Source organism: Alligator mississippiensis, chromosome 10, assembly GCF_030867095.1.
Source record: "Alligator mississippiensis isolate rAllMis1 chromosome 10, rAllMis1, whole genome shotgun sequence".
NCBI lineage: Eukaryota > Metazoa > Chordata > Crocodylia > Alligatoridae > Alligator > Alligator mississippiensis.
In genome coordinates, this window is record NC_081833.1 from 13,605,033 (window position 1) to 13,617,337 (window position 12,305).

Here is a 12,305-nt window from a genome sequence, read left to right on the forward strand (position 1 = left end):
AGGGGGGCTATAGCCTTGAAGCAAATGAAAGACATCCCAAGTCATCTGGTCCAGGCTCGAGGCGGGCCAGAGACCATCTCTGTCTCTGTCCGGGGGAGGGAGGGGGGGAAAATGCTGTTTTGACAGACACGTTTGATGCCCAGTGCTGAGCTGCGCTGGCAGGCAGTGAGCAGAGCGCGCCAATCAGGCTGTGGTTGCTTGTTTTAGCCTAGCCGAGACGGCCAATGGGGAGGACGAGGGCTGGGAGCACTGCGTCGTTTTGTGTGCGGGCTGCGGGCGGGCAGCTGCGAGCCGCGGGCCGGGCGCGGGGGGAGCCCGCCTGCCTCCCCATCCCCCACAAACTTTTCCTGGGGAGGGAGGATTAACCCCCCACCCCCTCCTCCTCAAAGAGCTGGGCGGACGAATAGCAATGCAATGAGCGCGTCTCCAGGGCCGGGCGGACCTTTACACCGGGGCTTTAAAAAATATAAGCCCTAAAGGGCACCGTGCTGCAAACACACTGGTCTTGAACCCCCTCCTGGATTTGCATGGGGTGTGGGAGGGTGTCTGGGAGACGGAGGAGCACATAGAGAATAGCAAGTTTATCTGTTCAAAAAAAGGAGAAACCCCCAAGTGTGTGTGTGTGTGTGGTTTTTTTCCTAAAAAAAGAAAAGCAACTGTGGGGGGGAGGTAAATATTAAAAAAAAAAAAAAAAAAGAGGTTAAAAAAGCCTCCTGCCAGTGGGGATGGAGATGTTTTCCCGGCTGCCCTTTGTCAATCGAGAGGGAGGCATCGGGAGGTGGGAGGGAGAGCGCCGTCTCGTGCGCTGCCTGCCGGGGAAGGGGCGACGCGGCGCGGCGCGGGGCCGGGCGGGCTGCCGGGCGCTCCCGGGAGAGGAGCGCGGGGGATGGACGCGGGCTCGCTGCGGGAGCCGGGGGCCGCGGCGATCTCCGAGGGGGTTCGTGCTCCTGGAAAATGAGCCGGGCGAAGGAGACACGAGGGGCTGCCGCGCTGCCGATGAGCCGCTGAGTATTTTACTGAAGAGTTGTTGTTTTTTTTTTTTTGTTGTGTGTGTGTTGTTTTTTTTTGCACACCCGCCTCCTTGCGCTCCCGGGAAGGCAGCAGAGGCGAGGGGGGGATAAGCTGAGGACAGAGAAGGAGGCGGCGGTGAGTAGATGCTGGGGCCGGGGGATGGATGAGCTCCGCGCCTGCTTTTGCATCCGGATGGCAGCCGCATGCCTTTGTGTGCCGGGCGCGGGCGCGGGCGCGGGCGCTGCCTCGCCGGGCGCATCCTGCGGGGCCGGGGCTGGCTCTGCCCGCGGGGGGAAGGCATAGCTCAGGTGGCTCGTGGCGTGCCGGAGAGATGAGCCGCTGCCTTTGTAGCAAGCGAAACTCTCCTTTGGATCTGAAACGCTGAGAGCATCCGATGCCTTCACAAGCCTCAAATCCAAGGGCGGATTTTTTTTTGTCCGCTTCCCTTTGCCTGTGTCCCTGCAGTGCTGCTTTGCATGGTTGAAAGCGAATGTTTGCCAAACTTGAGCAACTCTTGCTATATGTTCAGATCAGGCGAGGTCCCATCTCATGGTGTCTTGTGTAGGCGCTTGCCGGAGGGGATGTCTGTCCTCTCAAACATGTTTCCATTTCTGCAAGGTGCTCCCATGCTGTGGCTGGGGTCAAAACTCCAATTTTTGTTTTTAGTATGTTTAAAAATATGATGGTGATTTTTGCTCAGATCCCATTCCACCCCTATTTATTATTTTAAACATTGCCTGCATGGCTAGACCTGTGTTTATAAGGAAATATTTTTCCTTATATAGCAAGGGGGGTTTATTTTTGTCATAAAAATCCTGATCCCCAGTGACAAAATATTGACACTGGCTGATTGTATCTTCCTTTGGATGAAATGCTGCAGTCTGCCTTAAGTACATTGCTTATTAAAGCTTTTCTAAATTTAAACAGATATCCTTTGTACCAAACTGTAAAGATTGTGTTGTGCAGCTTTGAAGCCTGACATTTGAGGGTCTCTAAAAATGTTACAAGAGACTGGAATAATCGGGGGACAAAAGGCAGTTTCATATTAAGTCTGCTTTGGAGCAAATTCTGATGTGTTCTGCAAAACTAGCACAACCTATGTATGTTGTCCAAAAAACCTGAAAGGCTGGATAGTTTCTACAGACAAAAAACCTGACAACAACAACAAAAGAAACAAGTTGTGAGCTATGGTATGTACCCATTAATGTAAGATATTTAGATGGATGGTTGTTACATTTATTTTAAGCAACAGCTCTATAAATGCTTGTACAAAATATTTAAATTATATGCCCCATTAGGCAAATAGGTTTATCTTTCCCTTGCCTGGCTAGAGGAATGTATTTGGTGGGCAAGGTTTAGAGGAACAATACAGTTTGACTGCATAGTTTCACTGCATGGTTTATCCCCATGTTTTGTCCAGTGATGCTTAGGATCTGTTCTGCCTGACGTTGGCTGTTATCCGTACAAAGTTGCCTTTTGCTGATTTGATTTTGTTATCCTGCGATTGCTCTCAGTAAAAATAACTGTAATCCACTGTGTTTAACCATAGGTTTGATCTGATACTTAGAGGTAACTGATGACAAATGATTCCCTCGAGGCTGTAGTTTTAATCTTTTCATTCCACATTTCTGCAAGAGATTTTTGTTTCATTAGACCAATAAAAAACCAATAAAAGCTAGCAAAATGCAGAATTGTTTGCAGTATATATGGTTATGGCAGTGCATGGGCACAGGACTGTAATTCTTCCTTTTACTTGTACTGTATTTTATATAGGCTGTAGTTACCATATACTGATATTTTATCTTGAAGTTCTTGTATTTGCATATTTCAGTTACATAACACCAAGCTTCTGTATCTGGTTTTAGTTGCTGCAATACACACTATTTCTGCAGTGCTTTTGTGTTTGCACCTGAAGTTTACATCTGAAACAATGCTGTCAGAAAGCCTGCTAGAACTCTTGTTGTACCAGATTTACAATTTGTTGTTCTTCATATTTTATTGTGTGGGTATAAATCATTGACACAAACCTTGTAAACAAATGTCTTTATGGCTAAGCATGAGACTACATTTAGCTTATTCCCTTCCATGTGTGACAGCATCTCTTACAGTCTGAATACATTCCATTAGTAATAACTACCAACATCATCTCGAAAGCAGAAGCTCTGACCAAATACTGCATGCGTGCTCCTTTCTACTACATACAGGGACAAGAGCCAAAATCTGTTACACCAGTGTAATTTGGTGAATAGTTCATTAGATTAAGTGAAATTACTCTAGGTTTACACCTCTCTAACTGAAAGGACTGTGATGCCTAGTTTTTATTCTAGTTCAGATCGCGTTACTCTTTGGAAGAACTAGGGACCAAAGAACATTTATTTCCTGAACAGAAAACATTTAGGACTTAAATTCACTAGACAAACATATTTTCTTCAAAAAGGGTATAGAATCATTACTATAACATTAAAAACTAGAACAAGGAGACCTGGTCATGTACTGCAGGTCAGTTCTAAATGGGGTCCACACCTTTTGTAGCAATAAGCAAAGCTAGGTGTCTCTGCTACCATGGGAAGAAGTAGGACTTGTCTTGCTTATGACATATTTCCAGCCTGACTTTCCTCCTCCATTTGGAACAAACAACCATAAATGTGACAAATGTGGTACATGCTCTTCGTTTTGGTTAGCCTTTTCTCTTTCCCACGCAACCAACCCCCCCCCCCCCCCCCCAAAAAAAAAAAAAACAAAAAAAAAAAACGAACCAGAAAGACTAACTCTTCCATTAGCGTAGACTGATGTTTTGGGACTTGAACTCTGTGGGCTAACTCAGAATACACCTGTTTCACAGATCCACATCTCCTAGCATACTGTATGTAAATGTATCTCATTCTATTTATATGCCTATTTCTGTGCAATGTTCTAGGAGCATAGTAAGATTTAATAAAATCCAGTCTTTTAAAAGGCTCAGAGCCAGCCCTCCAGCAATTACTTATTTAAGAAGTAGCATTCTGGTGTTCATACATAGCTAATCATTTAATATTAAGTAAACTGCCTCTATTATTCTTCATTATCTTATAAAAATGCTACCTCAGACGAAACATCAGACCAACTTGCAGATGCTTCCTTAGCTTGACAAAGGGTATTTGCACCCGAAAGGTTGCAAAGAAGAATTTTTCCAACTATTTGAGTTGGTCTAATAAAAGATATTAGATTTACCCAAAGAACTTTGTCCCCCATATCCTTAGACCAACTCGGCTACAACCTACACCCCTAACATCAGCCAAAATATCTTTCGTATAGCCTGAGTTACATTAATTGACTGCCATGGTGCTTCACTGAAGTTAGCGGCTTTGAATCACCAATATCCACGTTTCTTCCAGCACGTTCTTGAGTTCTTAAGCAAGAATGTATAGGGAGCCATGCATTAAAAATGAATGTGTGCCCCTAAAATATTTTAATCTGCTCTAAAGGACATTTAAATTCAGTCAATTTCTACTCCTACTAAAAAGTGATTGAATACTTCCTCTGCTAAGAGCTGTCATTATTAGGAGTGTATCACTGTTGAAACTGAGAATGTCCCTGTGGAAAACAGTAAGTTTAACTACTGAATATACTATCATACCGCTAAAAATTACTTACCAGCATATCCATAGGAACTCATTATTTTAGGCTTTTGAAGTATACCCGGAAGAATATCATGTATTCTGTTTCTCTAAATTGATTCCCTCATGTTTGGCTACAGAATTGTGTGCTCTGTCACCCAAGCACCAGCCCTCTAAAACTAATGGGAATATCAGCTTTTCTAGCTTAAGCAAGGTAAAATTTGGTTTTTCAGGATCTGGGAATTTACAACTCCAGTTCTAGTCAATAGGTGCTGCCAGATTACCAACATGTCTAACAATCCTGCCTTTAGAGGTGTTGTGTTGGGAATCGAGAATCGTTGCACTTTTGAAGACCTGCACTTAAGTGTTGATGTTTTTAGAAGTCTAAGCTTATGCATAGGCTAGAAAATAATAAGAGTTGCTACAGTAAGGAAAGAAAGTATGATTCCAAATCGGTGTGATGCAGTATCTCTTTATCTCTTTCCCAGGGATCTACTCATCTGATTTTACAGATGTATTACTTACGTGAGTAATATAATCCTGGATTAATCAGCTGATTTTGATTACAGTGAGACCAGTTGAGTAAGGATTTAAAGGATCAGACCCTGATATTTTTTGTGATTTTTACAAAACGAAGCTAGTTTTTCAGGTCACAGACTCAAATATGATATTCATCAATAACAAAAATGTAATTGCCATCTGATAGCTGTTTGGTGGCCCAATACACTGAGAAGCTGGTCTTAGACTCTTTGTGCTCAATGAATTCTCACCTTGCAGTAGTTTTAGAGATGAAAGGCTGCACCGACCTGAAGAATAAGTGATTTCATCAAAAAGATGGTTCCTTCATTTTAGACGCTGGATCAGGTTGGCAGTTTGCAGTAGTGCTGTTCTTGGTGCCTTGGTTCTATGGTTACAAGATTTCAGTCCCTTGTATTGTAAAAGCACCACTATTTACGCATTCCAGTTCACATAAAATAGAGGAAAACTGCCATTGTGTGTGAGACATAATACTTTAAAAGCATGGAAATGTGTAAAATGACACTATTGCTACAGCCCACGAAAACCAGGGGATAAACCCTATCTCTGAAGGCAGTGGGAAGGATTTGAAGGCACTGAAGTAAAACTTAAATTGGCTAATGCATGATGCTGCTTTAAGAAAAATGACTTCGAAACAAAAAATGTTGTCCCTCCCCTAACAAGAAAATTTGTAATATTTAGCAGCAATAACACTTTATTGTGTACAGATTTCACTGTAATCAGTAATCCGCAAGAATAATATTAAAAGGCCTCATCAGTGATGACTGTCTTTGGGTTTAAGTGACTGATTTGTGTTTGGTGTCTGCAACAGAAAACTACTTAATCCTGTTGCCTGTGAAACATACCTAGTGGCAGCTACAAGGTATTAAGATTCGTTAGGGACACCTGGGGAAGACTGTGTCTTTCTACTTCCACTCTCCATGTTATAGTGTACTGGAAGAACCATTCTCTGTTGCTAGAATATGGGCAGTATGGTGTTTTTCTCCACGTTTGTTCTAATTAAGGTTTTCCTGCCTCTTTGGGTACATGCACCTTATTTCAGAAACTACTACAGTATTTCCATGAGCTACAATGTGGAAATATGCCAATGCATCACTGATCTATTAGCTTATGATTTGTAGGTCAGGGGGAAATTGAGATTTTGCTGTCTAAGCAGTATCATCTCTTTGCTGCTTCAGTGCTTACATGACATCTCAAGTTGGCTAAAGATTAAAAGCACATTGTCAAGGTATCTTTCACAATTTAATTTTTTTAAATTTATTTTATTTATGAACTTATTGCTGTCATAAGCCTTTGGAAATTTGAAATCTGGTGCTTTCTAGGCAGATTTTTTGTCCTCCAGAACAGTGGCTTACTATGTGGCTGCTTATGGATTATTTAAGAGTACTGAAGCAGTTAGTTTATTCAGAAAGCTGATAATAAAGGTTAATAGATTGGACATTGGAAATGGATGGGGAAAGGGGAGAGCAAGTAGATTGCTGATCAGTTTGCCACCAGCCAATTTTGACATTTCTTATGATGATAAAAACCATGCATGTTATTTTTTCTTCCCCTTAAAATTGTACGCATAATAGTCTTTAAGAGCATACAAGTAGGCAGTCCCTTCCTCACCATGTTCTGTCACCTTTTGTAAGTAGACTTTGTTTTCAGTTGCATGCATTTTGAGATGCTTAATCAAGTGTTCTCCTATAGATCTGTAGAGCTACACAGTTCCCATTGATTTCATTTCAGCTCCACATAGAGGTGGAGTCTTTGGGGGCAGCTTCCTTGGCAGAATCAGGGTCCTTGTTCTACATCTTGCACCTTTGTTGTTCAAAAATGGATTTTTCTTTAACTTAGTTCTGATGAAAAAGACAATGTAGTCCCTGCCACCAGAAGTTAACAGTCAAAGGACAAGCAATATCAGATGGAGTAAGTATAAATTAAGAAGTGAATTTGTAAACTTCATAAATTCCTTGAGCTTGCTCCTTTCGGTTGCATACCCATCCGAGGCAAAAGTTAAGTGAGGAACTAGATTGTGGTTTGAGAAGAGGCCTGAAGGAAGCACAGGAAGGTTCCAGGCATCAGAATCCAAGATCTGCATGTAACCTGAGTGCCTGGATTTGCGCTTTCTGATCTAAGCCACGGTTGCCAACTCTTGGCATGCCACAAATGGCACAGACAACCTGTGTGTGTAGCACCTGGTGCTCAGGCAGGGAGCAGGGGACAGAGACAGATAGGGTAGGGAGCAGAAAGCAGAACAACAGATCAGGTAGGGGAAAGGGATTAGAGTGGCACTCAAGGAAGGTGTGGGGCTTATCTTGTGATACCCCTACCAAAAAGGTTGGCTTCCACTGATATAATTAAATCCTTATGGCTACCCTAAAGTGACATAGGTTTGAAGCATAATGATAAGAACTTGGGTGATCATGTGTTTCATTCAGTGTTTTGTAAAGTGTCATTGTAGTGTGCTTGTCTGCATTAAAAAGTATGTTTCTGGACCTCCTAATAAAATGCCCCCCTGCTAGTTTGCCAGTGTCAGGTCCCTGAACGTTACTTAGAATAAAATCGTTAAAATATTTAGGACTTTTGTCTTTAAAAAATGAATTAGAAGCATTTAAAATCTTGACAATGCTTTTAAAAAATGTAGAGACTTCCCAATTGGATCCATTTTAAGTTGTCTAATTGGTAGCATGTTACCTTCTGGGAGTACTGTAAGATCAGAAATATATATATTAAATCAGTTGAGAGCGTTTAGCTGAGTCTAGATATTTTTTTGTAAACTAGATGAGGGATTACTTTAGCAAAAACAGCCCTAGTTTCATTGTGGGTAATGGCTACTGTATAGCTGTTTTTTAGGTTCTGGAAATTAATTTGAGTTGATGTCCTCATTCAAATATAAACAAAACTGCTTTGCTTTCAGTAAAGAGCAGTCATGAAAATTGCACTTTGTAGGGAAAATGCAACATTCTTTTATCACTAGAATAATGACTTTGCTTAATTTATTTAAATTTGTTACAGTGTTAAACAAGTTAGTGAAACTGCAGCCAGTGTTGGCAGGAATTTAACTGGCTGCCCTTCAGTTGTTATAGCACAGGGGCAGGCAATTATTTCGGGTGGAGGGCCACTTACCCAATTTTGGAAACCTGTCAAGGGCCCCATGGGTAGCCCCGCCCCTTGACAGGTGCCCCGGACCTTGACAGGTGCCCTGCCCCTTGGTCAACATCTTGGGACCAATGTCCCAGGGCCAGCACCGGTGGGGCCCAGAGCAGGGCACAGGCTGGCAGGGGTCTGTGGAGTTGGGCTGCGCTGCACCAGCAGGGAGAGGGGGGAGCTGGCCCGGCTCCATAGAGCCCTTGCTGGCTGGGACCCTGTATCCCTGCCGCCCTGCTCTGGGCCCTGCTGGCACTGGCCCTGGGACACTGGTGTGAACCCTGTGCTCCCTGCCCACTCACTCCCAGTGACCCCAGCCCCATGGTACAGGAGGGGGGCAGTGCACAGCCCCGACCACCTGCTCGCCAGCAGGGAAGGAGCTGGTGCAGAGCATGGGGAAATGTGGCCCCTCCCCCACCCCGTGACTGGCGCTCCCTGCTGCAGATGTTTAGAGCCTGTGCAGGGGTGTTCTGAGCAGGCACAGGCAGCCCCATGCGGGCTGCGAGCAGCTGCAGTGTGGGGCGCCAGGCACGGGGCGGGTGAGAGGCTGCTTTTCCCTGTGCTCAGCACCAGTTTGTAACTAGCCCCCGCAGCCAGCCAGGGCCCTGCGCTGGCTCCGTGGCGCGAGCTCTGGGTGGGCAGCAGCAGCAAACACTGCCTGGTGCAACAAGCGGGGGGGACCGCAGCTGCTGCTGCTGCCATGGCGTAGCCCTGATGGGCGAGCCCGGAGCTAGTGCAGGGCGCTGGTTGGTTGCAGGGGCTGGTTACAAGTTGGTGCTGAGTGCTGGTGAAAACAGCCCCTTGCCTGCCCCGTGCTCGGTGCCCTGCACTGCAGCCTCTCGCAGCCCACATGGGGCTGCCTGTGCCTGCTCAGGACAGCCCTGTGCAGGCTTCAAGTGGCTGCAGCAGGTAGCGCCAGTCATGGGGCGGGCAAGGGGCCGTATTTCCCTGCTCTCTGCACCAGCTTCTTCCCTGGCCTCCCCCTCCCTTACCTGAGCTTCCTTCTCCAGGCTGGTCCCAGGCCAGAAGCCCCTGCTGGGGCTTCCACTTGGGGGGCCAGGGCCGGGCGGGCCCTGCTCTTGCAGGAGCCCGCCAGGCTTCCCCTTGGTCCTACTGCCCCTGGTTCCTGTCATCTTTGAACTAAGCCTGACCTGCTCCACCAGACTTTAAACTAAGCCCGCCAGGGGACGGGGCGACTACTGCCACTGTTGGCCCTCTGAGCAACCCTTGCAAAGCCAGCAGGCCAAGGCACTTAAGGGAGCCTACACCTGCCCCAGCCCTAGAGCAAGCTGTGGGCAACGCAAGGGCCCCCAAGGGGACACTTACATGCCTGTACACCAGTGCCAGGAGCTTGGGGAATAAACAGGAGGAACTTGTCCTCCTGCTCAACAAAAATAATTATGATGTCATAGGGATAACAGAGACCTGGTGGGACTCCACTCATGACTGGGCCATGGGTCTAGACGGCTATACCCTGTACAGGAGGGATCGAGTGGACAAAAGGGACGGGGGTGTAGCTCTCTGTCAAGGAGAGCTAATCATTCCTACAAGCTGACGTTGGCACCCAGGGTGGACGACTAGAGACCCTCTGGGTTAAAATCCACGAGGAACACGGCATAGGAGATACAATGGTGGGAGTCTACTACAGACCTCCCTCCTAGAATCAAGAGATTGACCAGGAGTTCGCCAGGGAATTGGCTGAGGCTGCATGTTCCCAATCTATGGTTGTCATGGAGGACTTCAACTACCTGGACACCTCGTGGGAAGAGCGCTCGGCCAAATCTGAACGGTCACAAAGCTTCCTCACGTGCATGGATGAGCTCTATCTGACTCAAGAAGTCTACGGGCCAACAAGAGGCAAAACTCTGCTTGACCTGGTACTGGCAACTGGAGATCTAATCAGCTACCTAATGATTGAAGGGAAGGTGGGTAACAGTGACCACGAGCTGATCACCTTCACTACGCACCGAAAAGCTGTCAAGTCATTCAGCAGTACAGACTTCAGGAGGGCTGACTTTGACAAGCTCAGGAAACTTGTTGGTGAGGCCCTAATGGACCACAACCCCAAACGGAGGGGAGTCCAGGAAGAGTGGTTGCTCCTCAAGGGAGCAATCCTAGATGCACAAGCTAAGGCTATTCCATCTCAGAGGAAAGGCAGCAAGAGGGCACAGCAGCCCCCTTGGCTCTCCAGGGAACTAGTGGTCCTCCTGTGTCTAAAAAGACAGACCTACAAAGGATGGAGGATGGGATCCACCTCCAAGAAGGAATATTTCACACTGGTCTAGACCTGCAGGGAGCGAACCAGGAAAGCCAAGGCTGCGATGGAACTCCAACTGGCTACAAGTATCAAGGACAATAAAAGTCCTTTTTTAGATATGTGGGGAGCCGGAGGAAAAGCAAGGGCAACATTGGACCCCAACTAAACCAAAAGGGAGAACTGACGACCGACACCCAGGAAAAAGCCAACTTGCTAAATGGGTACTTTATATCAGTCTTTCACAAGTCCCATGGGATGCCCCTGCCCATTACGGGACAGGGACGCCTAAGTGAGGGTGGTTCCTTGCCCTCCATTGAAGCTGACCTCGTGAAGGAACACCTTGACAGGCTGAATACCTTCAAGTCAGCTGGCCCTGACGGGTTACACCCTAGGGTACTCAAGGAGCTGGGAAGCATCATAGCTCAGCCCCTGGCACGGATCTTTGAGAGCTCCTGGCTCTCTGGTGAAGTGTCCGAAGATTGAAAGAAGGCCAAAGTGATGCCTATCTACAAGAAAGGGAGGAAATTGGATCCAGCAAACTACAGGCCCATCAGCCTGACCTCTATCTTGGGGAAGGTCTTAGAAAAAATCATCAAGGAGGACATCCTCAATGCGCTAGTTGATGGCAACACCCTGAGGGATAGCCAGCACGGGTTTGTTGCGGGTAGGTCTTGCTTGACTAATCTCATTTCCTTCTATGACCAGGTGACCTATCACCTGGATAAGGGAGAAGAGATTGATGTCATATATCTCAACTTTAAAAAAGCCTTCGATCCAGTATCCCATGTCACCTTTTGGCAAAACTGGCCAACTGCAGCCTTGGGTGCACCACGATCTGCTGGCTGGGGAACTGGCTCTGTGGTCGGACCCAGAGGGTGGTGGTTGATGGAAGTCAGTTGTAATGGTGCCATGTGACCAGTGGGGTCCCTCAAGGCTCTGTCCTTGAACCTGTTTTGTTCAACCTCTTCGTTAATGATGTGGACATTGGAGTCAGAAGTGGACTGGCCAAGTTCACCCATGATACCAAACTTTGGGGTAAAGCATCCGCACCTGAGGACAGGGCGGTAATCCAGGCTGACTTTGACAGGCTCAGTAAATGGGCGGATGAGAACCTGATGGTGTTTAACACCGAAAAATGCAAGGTTCTCCACCTTGGGAAGAAAAACCTGCAGCATGTCTATAGGCTCGGCAGTGCTACGCTGACTAGCACTACGGACGAGAGGGACTTGGGGGACAGGATTGACCACAAGATGAACATGAGCCTTCAGTATGATGCTGCAGCCAGTAAAGTGAGCAAAATGCTGGCTTGCATCCATAGATGCTTCTCAAGCAAATCCCAGGATGTCATTCTCCCCTTGTACTCGGCCTTGGTGAGGCCACAGCTGGAGTACTGTGTCCAGTTTTGGGCCCCACAATTCAAAAAGGATGTGGAGAAGCTTGAGAGAGTGCAGAGGAGAGCCACGCGTATGATCAGAGGTCAGGAAACAGACCTTATGACGAGAACCTGGGAGCTATGGGACTCTTCAGCCTGGAAAAGCACAGGCTCAGGGGTGACCTGATGGCCACCTATAAGTTTATAAGGGGTGTTCACCAGGATCTGGGGGAACATTTGTTCACCAGAGCGCCCCAAGGCATAACAAGGTCGAACGGTTATAAACTGCAAAACCGTTTCAGGCTGGACATAAGGAAGAACTTCTTTACTGTGCGAGCCCCCAAGGTCTGGAATGGCCGGCCGCCGGAGGTGGTTCAAGCACCTACTTTGAATGCCTTCA

The 12,305-nt window shown here is 46.6% G+C and overlaps 1 protein-coding gene across 10 annotated transcripts in view; it reads left to right on the forward strand.

The window, feature by feature from the left end:
• Window positions 1–889: 889 nt before the first annotated feature.
• The window catches only part of ARVCF (ARVCF delta catenin family member), a 447,669-nt gene continuing 436,253 nt past the window's right edge, over window positions 890–12,305 (forward strand). For 4 of the 10 annotated variants that reach the window (XM_019486615.2, XM_019486612.2, XM_019486618.2 and 1 more), the window contains exon 1: window positions 892–1,146. The gene's annotated coding sequence lies outside the window, so the exon portion shown is untranslated. Of the gene's footprint in view, window positions 1,147–1,938; window positions 2,202–12,305 lie in introns of all 10 variants that reach the window. The other 6 variants (XM_019486607.2, XM_059713469.1, XM_019486608.2 and 3 more) reach the window with 3 other exon arrangements.